Raw genomic sequence first — 15,548 nt, forward strand, 5'->3', positions numbered from 1 at the left:
AAAAGGGTAAAATAAAATATTCTTGAGTGGGGGGAAAAAGCCAAAGAGATTTAAAAGTGGCAGAAATCTATAAGAATAATGTAAGAAAGGCTAAACTCTCAATGACCTGAGGCTTATGATGAAATGCTTAGAGAAGTAAAAAGGTTTTTGTTTGGAGCAAAAATAATGAAACTACTTCTGTTACTTGAGGTAGATGGTTCAATTAACAGAAAACAAAATGCACTCTCCAATTCATTTCTTTGTTTTCTATTAAAAATAACCCAAAACAAAAATTAAATGAAAGGGGAAAAAATGAGTGAAAGGGAAATGGGCTTAGTTTAAATGAAGTGAGCTGACAGTAAGAGTAACAGCTTTACGTGAGAGCAGGTATCTTGGCCTAAACCAACCACATCCCAGGTGCCAATAGAACTTGCTAAAAAGCAATGTAGATAACAAAAGCACTTTTAAGAGCAATCTAAACAAAATGTAGGACTTATGAAAGACACAACATCTGAAAGACTTGAAACCCATATTATATGCAAAAGGACTAAAGAAATAATGTTTCACACCAAAAGATAGGAAAATAGATACTATGTCTCAGATTTCAAAAATGGTAATCCTGGTATAAAATATTTTGCTTGTTGTCTTCATATGTTATAGAAATATCACAGAAACCCCAGTATTTCAGCTGCTTTATAGGCCAGTGCTGGGAGAAAGATATACAGAAACAGTTACAATACAAATTGGCTAAAGTAGTTGGAGAGATGTTTGTGGTATTTTAAAACTGTACAGAAATACCAAACCATGCTATCTATAGCCATATTTAATTCCTAGGGTGAGACTTCCTGGGTGGATTGACACTGGGTCAGGTCACAGAATGAGGAATTATTCAGGTGAAAGGGAATAGAGGAGAAATGGATGGGAATAGGATGGAGAAACCTCTAGGAAAAGAGGACAATGCAGGCAACAAACACCATGACATCTATAGACGATCTAGAGGCAGTTCTAGGTGGCTAGATGCCAGTGTGAGGCAGGGAGTAGCAAAAGGTAAATTCTAGGATTGGGTAAGAGGCTGAGCATACAGCCAGGAAGAGTAAATATTTTTGATAAATTCTGAGTGCCCTTAACTAAAACTTCCTGGATCTGGAAAGCCAAGAAGAGCCCCTAAACTGTGCTGTCATCCTTTATGACCCTTCCTAGGTAGTCAGTTATCTTCTTTTTTCTTGCTCAAATTTTTAGTTTGAATTACTTCTCAAACTTCTAGTTTTGATGCACTCTAATTGAACTGTTTTTTTTTAAAAGTTCCAGTAGTTTAGACGTTTACAATGTTAGCAAGTTTACAACGTTGCTACTACATTTTTCAAGTTGTCATATAGTATAAAAAAGCACTCTGGCTGTGCTGATTTCTAGCTTGTGCAAGCTTCTTAACATTCCTAAACCTGTTTTCAAAGGCCTTAGTAAATATGTGCTAAAGGATTGAATCAAGGTCTCACTGTACCACCTCACATGCACCAATATGAACCAGCGCTTCCTCCTCAAGATCTGCATCCTCACTGTTTTTTTCTGGGAATAGTGGGTATGTCTCCTCCACACTGCTTAAGCACTAGCACCAGCCAAGCAGTGTCCTTCTTCTCAGAGATCTAGGCTTCAGCATCAGGACCCCTCCACCAATTTTCTAAGTTCTAATAACCCCAACTTCTTCCTTGGTCCCCCAGCCCTAGAGGCATGTGCAGAAGAGGTCTGCCCTGGTATCCTTTCAAAGACCTGCTTATAAAGTTGGCCCTTGGCTGGCATTTGGGGTTTCATGTGAGTTCCCACCATTCACAGAGACTATCTCACTGTGCCTAACTGTGCCTAAACTGTGCAAGCAATATGTTTTATGTTGAACATCAGCTTTCCTTGTGGAGCCTGGAATGTGGGTGCATGCCAAATAAAGGGTGCTTATGTGATCTGGCACTGATTCTCTAATGAGATTATCTGGTTGGCAGCATTTCACATATGTTGTCAGAACTTGTTAGAAGAATTAAGCATGTCCTGTGTGACTCTACAAGTTCACTGGGAAAGGACAGTTGGAAGTTTGTACCTGTTTTCCTTAGACATCCTACAATGCTCCTTTGCCTTTTCTGAATTTGCTTTGTATCCTTTTGCTGTAATAAATCATAACTGAGTACAACTATATTTCAAGTCTTGTGAGTCCTCTCAGCAAATCATGGAACCTACAGGTGGTCTTGGGGATATGGAGGTGGTGCCTACTTCTTGCAGTTACTATTCTTTTTTTTATCTGTGTCCCTTTTTTGTCGCTGTAGTTCTCCAATCCCTATTTAACATCCTTATATCAAATTTTGTTTAAAATAACATGTAATTTTCCTGACTGACATAGCCGGTCAATAAAGGTAAACTGTCTGATTAATCCCCTTTGATAGTTTGGTTTTTATCAGAAACTAACACCTGTAGCAGCACCAATCTCTTATAAATCAGTTCCTGATTCAGCCAAGGAAGGTGTTCTTTCAACCAATCATTTCACAATATTAATCCCTATAGGAAACCATTGAACATGCTGGGAAGACTATTTTATTGAGCAAAAAAGGTGCCAGTAATGAGGTTATGTTAACTTTAGAAACTTGCTTTATTTCAGGAAAAAAATGTAAGTGTGTTTAGGAAAAGGTCTTGTTCTGTGGTTAAAATTCACACCATATTTGTTTTGACTGGAGGATTGATTAAAAACACTACTAACACAAAGTCATAGCCACCTCTATTTACCTGAAACCTTTCTGGTTCTGTTTAGTCTATACCTGACGTTCTGAAGTGAGGAAAACGTCAAAGTATGATTGTAGATGGAAGTCAATCAGGAAGACTTCATTTGGAAAGATGAAATGTAAAGACATAAGTTGTATATATATATATATATATATATATACACATATATAATGGCTTTCTTATAGATTTCAAACATCTATAAAAATTAGACATAATACTATTATAAAATCCCCATATTCCGATAACTTAGTTCAAAAATTATCAACAAGTAATTTTGTTGATAATCAAATAAAAAATTTGATTTTTTTAAAAGGAATTTCTAATATGTGGTGGTGTGTCAAAACATATTTTTGACAGTATAAATCTATTCCTCCACCCCAACTGGATTATTTTAAAGCAAATCACAGACACCATTATTTCACCTATAAAATCTATTCCTCCACCCCAACTGGATTATTTTAAAGCAAATCACAGACACCATTATTTCACCTATAAAAATTTCACAATAAATCTCTTTCAAAAAGTAGAGATGTCAGTAGAATTTCCCAGTCTTTTACATGTCATTTTATATTTAGTTTGTTCCAAGCAAAATCCAAATAATGCCTCTTTTATATGTACAACAGGGTCCCACTTTCTCATTATTTATTTAAAATTTGTTTAAGAAATTTAGTCATTTGTCCTATAGAATTTACCATATTCTGTATTTGGCAGATTGTATCCCCTTGGTGTCAAATAACATGTTCTTCTTTTCGCTGTGTAAAGTGGTAAACCTAAAGACTTGGCCAAATTTATTTGATTATTTTAAAAGGAATTTCTAATATGTGGTGGTGTGTCAAAACATATTTTTGACAGCATAACTGGTTCAGACTCTAAGACGCTGCCTCGGAAAGATATCTGCTAAGTTTTAATTTACTACCTATTTCTTCATATTGCATAGACAGAGAATTTATTTTTTATTAAGGTATTGATAAACACTCTTATGAAGGTTTCACATGAAAAAACAATGCGGTTACTACAATCACCAATATTATCGTGTTCACCCATACCCCATTGCAGTCACTGTCCATCAGTATAGTAGGATGCCACAGTTACTATTTGTCCTCTCTGTGCTACACTGTCTTCCCCATGATTACCCACCCATGTGTGCCAATCATAATACCCCTGAATCCCCTTCTCCCTCCCTACCCACATGCCCTTCCCACCCCTCCCCTTTGATAACCGCTAATCCCTTCTTGGAGTCTGTGAGTCTGTTGCTGTTTTGTTCCTTCAGTTTTCCTTCGTTGTTATACTCCACAAATGAGGAAAATCATTTGGCACTTATCTTTCTCTGCCTGGCTTATTTCACTGAGCATAATATCCTCCAGCTCCATCCATGTTCTTGCAAATGGTAGGATTTGTTTCTTTCTTATGGCTGAATAGTATTCCACTGTGTCTATGTACCACATCTTCTTTATCCATTTATCTACTGATGGACACTTAGGTGGCTTCCATATCTTCGCTATTGTAAATAGTGCTGCAATAAACATAGGGGAGCATATGTCTTTTTGGATCTGCGATCTTGTTTTCTTTGGGTAAATTTCTAGGAGTAGAATTCCCGGGTCAAATGGTATTTCCATTTTTAGTTTTTTGAGAAACCTCCATATTGCTTTCCACAATAGTTGAACTAGCTTACATTTCCACCAGCAGTGTAGGAGAGTACCCCTTTCTCCACATCCTCACCAGCATTTGTTGTTCTTAGTCTTTTTGACACTGGCCATCCTAACCGGTTTGAGGTGACACCACATTGTGGTTTTTATTTGCATTTTTCTGATAATTAGTGATGTGGAGCATCTTTTCATGTGCCCTTTGGACATCAGAATTTCTTCTTTGGAGAATTGTCTGTTCATATCCTCTGCCCATTTTTTACTTAAGGTATTATTGATATACACTCTTATGAAGGTTTCACATGAAATAACAAGGTGCTTACTACATTTACCAATATTACCAAGTCCCCACCCATACCTCAATGCAGTCACTGTCCATCAGTGTAGTAAGATACCACAGATTCACTATTTGCCTTCTCTGTGCTACACTGTTTTCCCCGTGAACCCCCACACCATGTGTACTAAACATAATACCCCACAATCCCCTTCTCCCTCCATCCCCACCTCCTTCCACACCCCTCTTCTTTCCTAAGCGCTAATTCATTTTTGGAGTCTCTGAGTCTGCTGCTATTTTGTTCCTTCAGTTGTGCTTCATTGTTATACTCCACAAATGAGGGAAATCATTTGGCACTTGTCTTTTCCCGCCTGGCTAATTTCACTGAGCATAATGTCGTACAGCTCACCCATGTTGTTGCAAATGGCAGGATATGTTTCTTTCTTATGGCTGAATAGTATTCCATTGTGTATATGTATCACATCTTCTTTATCCATTCATCTACTGATGGACATTTAGGTTGCTTCCATATCTTGGCAATTGTAAAAAGTGCTATGATAAACACAGGGGTGCACATGTCTTTTTGAATCTGAGAAGCTGTATTCTTTGGGTAAATTCCAAGGAGTGGAATTCCCGGATTGAATGGTATTTCTATTTTGAGTTTTTTGAGGAGCCTCCATATTGCTTTCCACAATGATTGAACTAATTTACATTCCCACCAGGGGTGTAGGAGGGTTCCCCTTTCTCCTCATCCTCATCAGCATTTGTTGTTCTTAGTCTTTTCGATGCTGGCCATATCTCACTGTGGTTTTAATCTGAATTTCCCTGATAATTAGTGATGTGGAGCATCTTTCCATGTGTCTGTGGGCCATCTGACTTTCATCTTTGGAGAACTGTCTCTTCATATACTCTGCCCATTTTTTAATTGGGTTCTTTACTTTTTGGGTGTTGAGGCATGTAAGTTCTTTATATATTTTGGATGTTAACCCCTTGTTGGATATGTCATTTACAAATATATTCTCCCATACTGAAGGACACCTTTTGTTCTGTTGATAGGGTTCTTTACCACACAGAAACTTTTTAGTTTGATGTAGTCCCATAAGTTCATTTTTGCTTTAGTTTCCCTTGCTCAAGGAGATGCATTCAGGAAGAAGTTGCTCATGCTTATATTCAGATTTTTCCCTATATTGTCTTCTAAGAGTTTTATGGTTTCATGACTTACATTCAGGTCTTTGATCCATTTCGAGTTTACTTTTGTGTATGGAGTTAAACAATAATCCAGTTTTATGCTCTTGCATGTAGCTGTACAGTTTTATGAACACCAGCTGTTGAAGAGGCTGTCATTTCCCCATTGTATGTCCATGGCTCCTTTATCATATATTAACTGACCATATATGGTTGGGTTTATATCAGGGCTCTCTAGTCCGCTCCATTGGTCTATGGATCTGTTCTTGTGCCAGTACCAAATTGTCCTGATTACTGTGGCTTTGCAGTAGAGCTTAAAGTTGGGAAGCATAATCCCCCCAGCTTTACTCTTCCTTCTCAGGATTGCTTTGGCTATTCAGGGTCTTTTCTGGTTCCATATGAATTTTAGAATGATTTTCTCTAGTTCATTGAAGAATGCTGTTGGTATTTTGATAGGAAATGCATTGAATCTGTACATTACTTTAGGCAGGATATTAATTCTTCCTATCCATGAGCATGGGATGTGTTTCCTTTTATTGGTATGTTTTTTAATTTCTCTCATGAGTGTCTTGTAGTTTTCAGAGTTTAGGTCTTTCACTTCCTTGGTTAGGTTTATTCCTAAGTATTTCATTCTTTTTGATGCAACTGTGAATGGAATTGTTTTCCTGATTTCTCTCTCTGCTAGTTCATTGTTAGTGTATAGGAATGCCATGGATTTCTGCGTATTAATTTTGTATCCTGCAACTTTGCTGAATTCAGATATTAGATCTAGTAATTTTGGACTGGATTCTTTAGGGTTTTTATGTACAATATCATGTCACCTGCAAACAGGGACAGTTTAACTTCTTCCTTGCCAATCTGGATGCCTTTTATTTCTTTGTGTTGTCTGATTGCCGTGGCTAGGACCTCCACTACTATGTTGAATAGAAGTGGGGAGAGAGGGGGCATCCTTGTCTTGTTCCCGACATTAAAGGAAAAGCTTTCAGATTCTCACTGTTAGGTATGATGTTGGCTGTGGGTTTGTCATACATGGCCCTTATTATGTTGAGGTACTTGTCCTCTATACCTGTTTTATCATGAATGGATGTTGAATTTTGTCAAATGCTTTTTCAGCATCTATGGAGATGATTATATGGTTTTTGTCCTTTTTGTTGATGTCGTGGATGATGTTGATGGATTTTTGAATGTTGTACCACCCTTGCATCACTGATCCTACTTGATCATGATGGATGATCTTTTTGATGTATTTTTGAATTCGGTTTGCTAATATTTTGTTGAGAATTTTTGCATGTATGTTCATCAGGGATATTGGTCTGTAATTTTCTGTTTTTTGTGGTGTCTTTGCCTGGTTTTGGTATTAGAGTGATGCTGGCCTCATAGAATGAGTTTTTAAGTATTCCCTCTTCTTCTACCCTTTGGAAAACTTTAAGGAGGATGGGTATTAGGTCTTCACTAAATGTTTGATAAAATTCAGCGGTGATGCCATCTGATCTAGGTGTTTTCTTCTTAGGTAGGTTTTTGATTACCAGTTCAATTTTATTTCTGGTAATTGGTCTGTTCAGATTTTCTGTTTCTTTCTGGGTCAGCCTTGTAAGGTTGTATTTTTCTGGAAAGTTGTCCATTTCTTCTAGGTCACCCAGTTTCGTAGCATGTAATTTTTCATAGTATTCTCTAATAATTTTTTATATTTCTGTGTTGTCTGTAGTGATTTTTCCTTTCTCATTTCTGATTCTGTTTATGTGAGTAGACTCTCTTTTTTTCTTGGTAAGTCTGGCTAGGGGTTTATGTATTTTGTTTATTTTCTCAAAGAACCAGCTCTTGATTTCATTGATTCTTTCTATTGTTTTATTCTTCTCGATTTTATTTATTTCTGCTCTAATCTTTATTATGTCCCTCCTTCTACTGACTTTGGGCCTCATTTGTTCTTCTTTTTCTAGTTTCATTAATTGTGAGTTTAGACTGCTTATATGGGATTGTTCTTCTTTCCTGAGGTAGGCCTGTATGGCAATATACTTTCCTCTTAGCACAGCCTTGGCTGTGTCCCACAGATTTTGTGGTGTTGAATTGTTGTTGTCATTTGTCTCCATATATTGCCTTGATCTCTGTTTTTATTTGGTCATTGATCCATTGGTTATTTAGGAGCATGTTGTGAAGCCTCCATGTGTTTGTGGGATTTTTCATTTTCTTTGCATAATTTGTTTCTGGTTTCATACCTTTATGGTCTGAGAAACTAGTTGGTACAATTTCAATCTTTTAGAATTTACTGAGCCTCTTTTTGCATTTTAGTATATGATCTATTCTTGAAAATGTTCCATGTTCACTTGAGAACAATGTGTATTCTGCTGCTTTTGGGTGTAGAGTTCTGTAGATGTCTGTTAGGTCCATCTGTTCTAATGTGTTGTTCAGTGCCTCTGTCTCCTTACTTATTTTCTGTCAGGTTGATCTGTCCCGCAGAGTGAGTGGTGTGTTGAAGTCTCCTAGAATGAATGCATTGCATTCTATTTCCCCTTTTATTTCAGTTAGTATTTGTTTCACATATGTAGGGGCTCCTGTGTTGGGTGCATAGATATTTATAAAGGTTATATCTTCTTGTTGGAATGACCCCTTTATCATTATGTAATGTCCTTCTTTGTCTCTTGTGACTTCCTTTGTTTTGAAGTCTATTTTGTCTGATACAAGTACTGCAACTCCTGCTTTTTCTATTAGTTGCATGAAATATCTTTTTCCATCCCTTCACTTTTAGTCTGTGTATGTCTTTGGGTTTAAAGTGAGTCTCTTGTAGGGAGCATATAGATGGGTCTTGTTTTTTTTATCCATTCAGTGACTCCCTGTCTTTTGATTGGTGCATTCAGTCCATTTACATTTAGGGTGATTATCGATGGGTATATACTTACTGCCATCACAGACTTTAGATTTGTGGTTACCAAAGGTTCAAGGTTAACTGCCTTACTATCTAAGAGTCTAACATAACTCACTTAATATGCTATTACAAACATGACCTAAAGGTTCTTTTCTATTTCTTTTCCTTTTTCTTCTTCCTCCATTCTTTATATATGAAGAATCATATTCTGTACTGTTTGTCTATCCCTTGATTGACTTTGGGGATACTTAATTTAATTTTGCATTTGCTTAGTAATCAGCTGTTCTACTTTCTTTAGTGTATTTTTATTACCGCTGGTGACAGCTATTAAACCTTAGGAACACTTCACCTATAGCAGTCCCTCCAAAATAGACTGTAGAGATGGTTTGTGGGAAGTGAATTCTCTCAGCTTTTGCTTATCTGGAAATTGTTTAATCCCTCCTTCAAATTTAAATGATAATCTTGCCGCATAAAGTAATCTTTCTTGGTTCCAGGCCCTTCTGCTTCATTGCATTAAATACATCATGCCACTCCCTTCTGGCCTGTAAGGTTTCTGCTGAGAAGTCTGATGTTAGCCTGATGGGCTTCCTTTGTATGTGATCTTATTTTTCTCTGGCTGCTTTTAATAGTCTGTCCTTATCCTTGATCTTTGCCATTTTAATTTCCATATGTCTTGGTGGTTTCCTCTCTGGATCCCTGGTGTTGGGAGATCTGTGCACCTCCATGGCCCGAGAGACTATCTTCTTCATCAGACTGGTAAAGTCTTCAGCAATCACCCCCTCAAAGATGCTTTCCATCCCTTTCTCTCTCTCTTCTTCCCTTTCTCTTCATCCCTACAATGCGAACATTGCTCCACTCGGACTGGTCACCCAGTTCTCCCAATAGTCTTTCATTCCTAGAGATCCCTTTTTCTCTCTGTGCCTCAGCTTCTCTGTATCCCTCTTATGCGGTTTCTATTTTATTTATCGTCCCCTCCACCGTATCCAACCCACTTTTAATACCCTCCATTGTGTCCCCCAACAACTGGATCTCCAACCGGAACTCATTCCCAAGTTCCCATATATCTCCCCACACCTCCACCAGCATGTTAATGATTCTCACTTTGAACTCCCTCCCAGGAAGTGTCACAAGGTCCATGTCATTTAAATCTTTCTTGGGAGTTGTTTTCATAATTTTACTCTGGACCAAGTTCCTTTGGAATTTCATATCTGAATATGGCACCCTCCAGTGTCCAGATGCTCCACTCTCTGGAGCTGCCCAACCCCTGAAGCAATGCCAGGAGTCGCAGGGGAGTGGTATTGGTGCCTGGGGGTAAGAAAGAGTCCTGCTTCCCGGCTGCTATACCTGCCTCCAGTTCTTGAACCAGTGAACCGAGCACTCAGGTATAAGCTTTTGTCCCAGAGCAGTGGATATGGATCCCTACTTTCCACAAGAGACCGGAATCCCAGTCTCCCCAGGAACTCTGCCTGTACCAGCTTTCCAAACCCGTAATCACAAGAGTATGATGAAAGCACCATGAAGTGTAGGTTTCTGCTCCCAGAGCAGATCTCCAGAGCTAGGTATTCAGCAGTTCAAGACTTCCACTCCCTCCCTGCTCAGTTTCTCTACCTCCCATTGGAGAGCTGGGGTGAGGGAGGGGCTCGGGTCCCACCAGGCCACAGCTTTGGTACGTTATCCTGTTTCATGAGGTCTGCTCCTCTTTCTGGGTGTATGCACTCCAGTGCAGTTCTCCTCCCTGTTGCTCTCTCAGTGTCAGTTGCACTAATCATATTTTCATACTATATGCTCCAGGAGGAGCCTCTTTCTCACCTCTCATGCTGCCATCCCTAACTGGGTGCATAGATATTTATTATGGTTATATCTTCTTGTTGGTTTGACCCTTTTATCATTATTTAATGTCATTCTTTGTCCTTTGTGACTTCCTTTGTTTTGAAGTCTATTTTGTCTGATACAAGTACTGCAACTCCTGCTTTTATCTCCCTATTAGTTGCATGAAATATCTTTTTCCATCCCTTCACTTTCAGTGTGTATATATCTTTGGGTTTAAAATGAGTCTCTTGTAGGCAGCATATAGATAGGTCTTGTTTTTTTATCCATTTAGTGACTCTATGTCTTTTGATTGGTGCATTCAGTCCACATACATTTAGGGTGATTTTCGATAGGTATGTACTTATTGCCATTGCCGGCTTTAGATTTGTGATTACCAAAAGTTCAAGGTTAACTTCCTTACTACCCAAGAGTCTAACTTAACTCACTTAATATGCTATTACAAACACAAGCTAAAGGTTCTTTTCTACCTCCTCCATTCTTTATATATAAAGTATCATATTCTGTACTGTTTGTCTATCCCTTGATTGACTTTGGGGATACTTAATTTTGCATTTGCTTAGTAATTAGCTGTTCTACTTTCTTTATGGTGGTTTTATTACCCCTGGTGACATGGTGACAGCTATTAGACCTTAGGAACACTTCCATCTATAGCAGTCCCCCCAAAATACACTGTAGAGATGGTTTGTGGGAGGTAAACTCTCTCAGCTTTTGCTTATCTGGAAATTGTTTAATCCCTCCTTAAAATTTAAATGATAATTTTGCTGGATAAAGTAATCTTGGTTCGAGGCCCTTCTGCTTCACTGCATTAAATACATCATGCCAGTCCTTTCTGGCCTGTATGGTTTCTGCTGAGAAGTCTGATGATAGCCTGATGGGCTTTCCTCTGTATGTAATCTTATTTCTCTCTCTGGGTGCTTTTAATCATCTGTCCTTATCCTTGATCTTTTTCCATTTCAATAATCGTATGTCTTGGTGTTGTCTTCCTTGGGTCCCTTGTGTTGGCAGATCTGTGTACCTCCATGGCCTGAAAGACTATCTTTTTCCCCAGATTGGGGAAGTTTTCAGCAATTACCTCCTGAAAGACACTTTCTATCCCTTTCTCTCTCTTCTTCTTCTCATACCCCTATAATGTAAATATTGTTCTGTTTGGATTGGTCACACAGTTCTCTCAATATTCTTTCATTTTTAGGGATCCTTTTTTCTCTCTGTGCCTCAGCTCTTTGTATTCCTCTTCTCTAGTTTCTATTTCATTTATCTAATCTGCTTTTAACCCTCCATCATGCTGTTTAATGATTAGATCTCTGACCAGAATTCATTCCTGAGTTCTTGAATATCTTTCCATACATCCATGAGCATGTTAATGATTTTTATTTTGAACTCCCTTTCAGGAAGACTCATGAGGTCCATGTCATTTACATCTTTCTCAGAAGTTGTATTAATAATTTTACTTTGAACCAGGTTCCTTTGGCACTTCATATTTGTATATGGCATCCTTTAGTGTCCAGAAGCTCTACTCTCTGAGGCTGCTCAGCCCTTGAAGCAATGTCAGGGGTCACAGGTGAGTGGTACTGGTGCCTGGGGGGAGGAAAGAGCTGTTCCCTGCTTCCCGGCTGCTGTGCCTGTCTCCATTGCCTGAACCAGTGGGCTGAGCACACAGGTATAGGCCTCTATGCTTTGCGTTTGTAGTTGCTGTATAGAGATCTTCCCTCTGGCTGGCCTAACACCAAGGTAGAGTTTGCCAGTTTGCGAGCCAGGTGGGGCTGGCCGGGAGAAAGGTACAGTAGGCTGCATATCACGGAGGGGGTCCTTAGAGCTGTGTAGCCAGTCAGAGAGCTGGAGCACCTGAAGATTGTGAAAGCTCCCAACCTGCTGGACAGAGTGCACACAGACAATTTTGTCTACCTGTCCTTTCTCCTGAGCAGTAAGCTCTGTGAAATCCTTGCCCCTTTAGCAGCCCTCTTGCTAAGGGCTTCCTTGTTAGGAAGTCTCCCAGACTGCCTGCCTTTCTTTTGTCCAAGAGCAGCCAGATATGGATTCCTGCTTTCCACAAGCAGCTGGAATCTCAGTCTCTCCAGGAATTCTGCCTTAGCTTTCCAACTCCCTAATCATGAGAGTACCATGCAAGCATCATGAAATGTAGGCTTGTGCTCCCAGAGCAGATCTCTGGAGTTAGGTATTCAGTAGTCCCAGGCCTCCACTCCCTCCAGGCTCCATTTTTCTTCCCTGCAATGGTGAGCTGGGGTAGGGGAAGGGCTTGGGTTCCCCCAGGCCACAGCTTTGGTACATTACCCTGTTCCATGAGGTCTGCTCTTTTCTCCAGGTGTATGCAATCTGGCACAGTCCTCTTTACTGTTGCTCTTTCAGGATTAGTTGTATTATTTATATTTTTGTATTATATGTGTTTTTAGAAGGAAGCCTGTCTCACCTCTCATGCTGCCATCTTTCCTCTACCCATATTTTAATCAGATTATTTGCTTTTTGGATGTTGAGGCATGTGAATTCTTTATATATTTGGGATGTTAACCCCTTGTTGGACATGTCATTTACAAATATATTCTCCCATACTGTAGGATGCCTTTTTGTTCTGTAGATGGTGTCATTTGCTGTACAGAAGCTTTTTAGTTTGATGTAGTCCCACGTGTTCATATTTGCTTTTGTTTCCCTTTCTCGAGGAGATGCGTTCAGGAAGAAGTTGCTCATGTTTATATTCACGAGATTTTTGTCTATGTTGTCTTCTAAGAGTTTTATGGTTTCATGACTTACATTCAAGTGTTTGATCCATTTTGAGTTTACTTTTGTGTATGGGGATAGACAATAATCCAGTTTCATTCTCTTTCATGTAGCTGTCCAGTTTTGCCAACACCAGTTGTTGAAGAAGTTGTCATTTCACCATTGTATATCCATAGCTCCTTTATTGTATATTAATTGATAATATATGCTTAGCTTTATATCTGGGCTCTCTAGTCTGTTCCATTGGTCTATGTGTCTGATCTTGTGCCAGTACCAAATTGTCTTGATTACTGTGGTTTTGTAGTAGAGCTTGAAGTCAGGGAGCATAATCCTCCCAGCTTTATTCTTCCTTCTTTGGCTATTCAGGGTTTTTTGTTGTTCTATATGAATTTTAGAACTAGTTTCTCTAGTTTGTTGACATAGGCTTTAAAATCCCAGTTTATAGAAGCACTGTTATTTACTGAAACTGAAACAGAGTTTATTATTACTTTTAAGCATATGACATATTATTATTTCCTTTGCTGAGAAGTCAATTGATACACTATTGTCTATTAGGAAGATTCCTTTATTTGCCCTAAATAGAAGAAGGCAGCATATTAAGTACATAAGTCATATATTGTTCTGAAAAATATGTTTAACAGACTTTCTAGTTAACAATACCAGTAGTTTGAAATAGAACTTAGTAGGGGTAGCAGTGTAATGCTTATATTTTGTAGTTAACTGGTAACCACTAGTTTTTTTAGCAGGAATAATAATATAAAGTGTTTTCAAGGAAGACATTACTAGAAATATTTAAGATTTAAGGCAAAAAGATCAGGAATTGTGTATATGGAGTTAATCTGATATAGAATTGTTTAGATGCAGCTACAGAACCACCTAAGTCAACAAGTACATCCTGTATTGTACTGAAGTGTTTGACAAACTTTGTAGCTGGTGATTTCAACTCACTTTACAAAACATCAATTAAGTGATAACTGCAATGAACAAAGGAAGAGTAGAAAAAAAATCATACATACACACAGCAGCTGATTTATTTCTGTAAATGTAAATCAGATCAAGTCACTATTCTGCCCTCAACTTTGAATGTTTCCCCTTCACTTAGAGTAAAATCCAAAATTTGATACAGTGGCCTCCGAGGCACTGTGATAAAGCCCTCACTATCTCTGATCTCATTTCCTACCACTCTCCTCCTCAGTCGCTGTGATCCAAAGCCCTTGCTCTTCACAAAACAACACAAGACTGTTACTGTCTGGGGTCTTTGCACCTGTTCACTCCACCTGAAGTTACTTTCCTCCCAAACATTCAATTGTTCACTTCCTTACTTCATTCAGGCCTTTGTTCATTGGGTCTTTGATCACCCCCTCAGAGGCCCACCTCTGTGGTATATAAAATATTTTCACAGCATGTGATTATCTGCCATTGTATTTATATACTGACTGATCTCCGTCCATGGAATATACGCTCTATGGTGGTAAAGACGTTTGTTCACTTATCCAGGGCCTAAAAAAACAAACAGTAAGTGCCGAATATTTGTTGACTCCATTTAATCTACTATCTAATTTACTAGAAACTGCATGTGGTAGGTAATACTGCTATCCTCACTTGACAACTGACAAGGAACTATGACATGCAAAGGTTAAATAAGGACCTGAGAAGAAAGGGAAGGGAAAAATTGCCAGAACTAGACGACTGATTCCCGAAATACTGGATGAGAGCAAAGCTGTTTATTCTCTGCAGCATAAGGGAAACCCAAGCCATACACAAACAATCAAAATGTTGGCCACACAAGGAGGCGGATAGAACCTAGTCTCCTTCCCAAGGGCTGGGCCTTACGTCGCCCTCACAACCACCTCAAGGGATAAACAGGTATTGTATTAGACAATGATTAACAGCAGGACTGACAGCCAGACTTCGCAGCCAGGAGCGAGGGTGGGTCCCACAGAGCACTCACCGGTTTGCACGGTTACAGCACTAGCACCCAGAACCTCTGGCTGCCTCCCGCGCCAGGGCTGGACTCACGTGCCGGGCCTCGCGACCAGGAGAACATCAACCGTCCACGAATCGGTGGAAGAGCTCCAACGCGGGAGGAGGGGTAAGCCGCTGCCGTCCGTTTGACGTAAGAGGCCAGGGGGCGCGGCGGCAACAAGTGGGCGGCCAGGGACTAGGTGGTGCCAGCCAGCCCTGAGATTCCCCTGATTGGCTGCAGGACGACGACAGCATTTACCAAACGCCCCTACGGCAGTACAAGTGTGCGTCACTCTTTGCGCCATCAGGGCGGGAGGATGGGCGT

General features: G+C 39.4%; 1 protein-coding gene across 5 annotated transcripts in view; it reads right to left on the reverse strand.

Moving 5' to 3' along the window:
* The window catches only part of SF3B1 (splicing factor 3b subunit 1), a 117,588-nt gene that overhangs the window by 57,769 nt on the left and 44,271 nt on the right, over positions 1-15,548 (reverse strand). The window contains exon 1 of one of the 5 annotated variants that reach the window (XM_073218506.1): positions 15,210-15,345. The exons of the other annotated variants lie outside the window; for them this stretch is intronic. The gene's annotated coding sequence lies outside the window, so the exon portion shown is untranslated. Of the gene's footprint in view, positions 1-15,209; positions 15,346-15,548 lie in introns of those variants that run through there. 5 annotated transcript variants of the gene reach the window in all.

This window comes from Manis javanica, chromosome 12 (assembly GCF_040802235.1).
Source record: "Manis javanica isolate MJ-LG chromosome 12, MJ_LKY, whole genome shotgun sequence".
NCBI classification, from domain to species: Eukaryota; Metazoa; Chordata; class Mammalia; order Pholidota; family Manidae; genus Manis; species Manis javanica.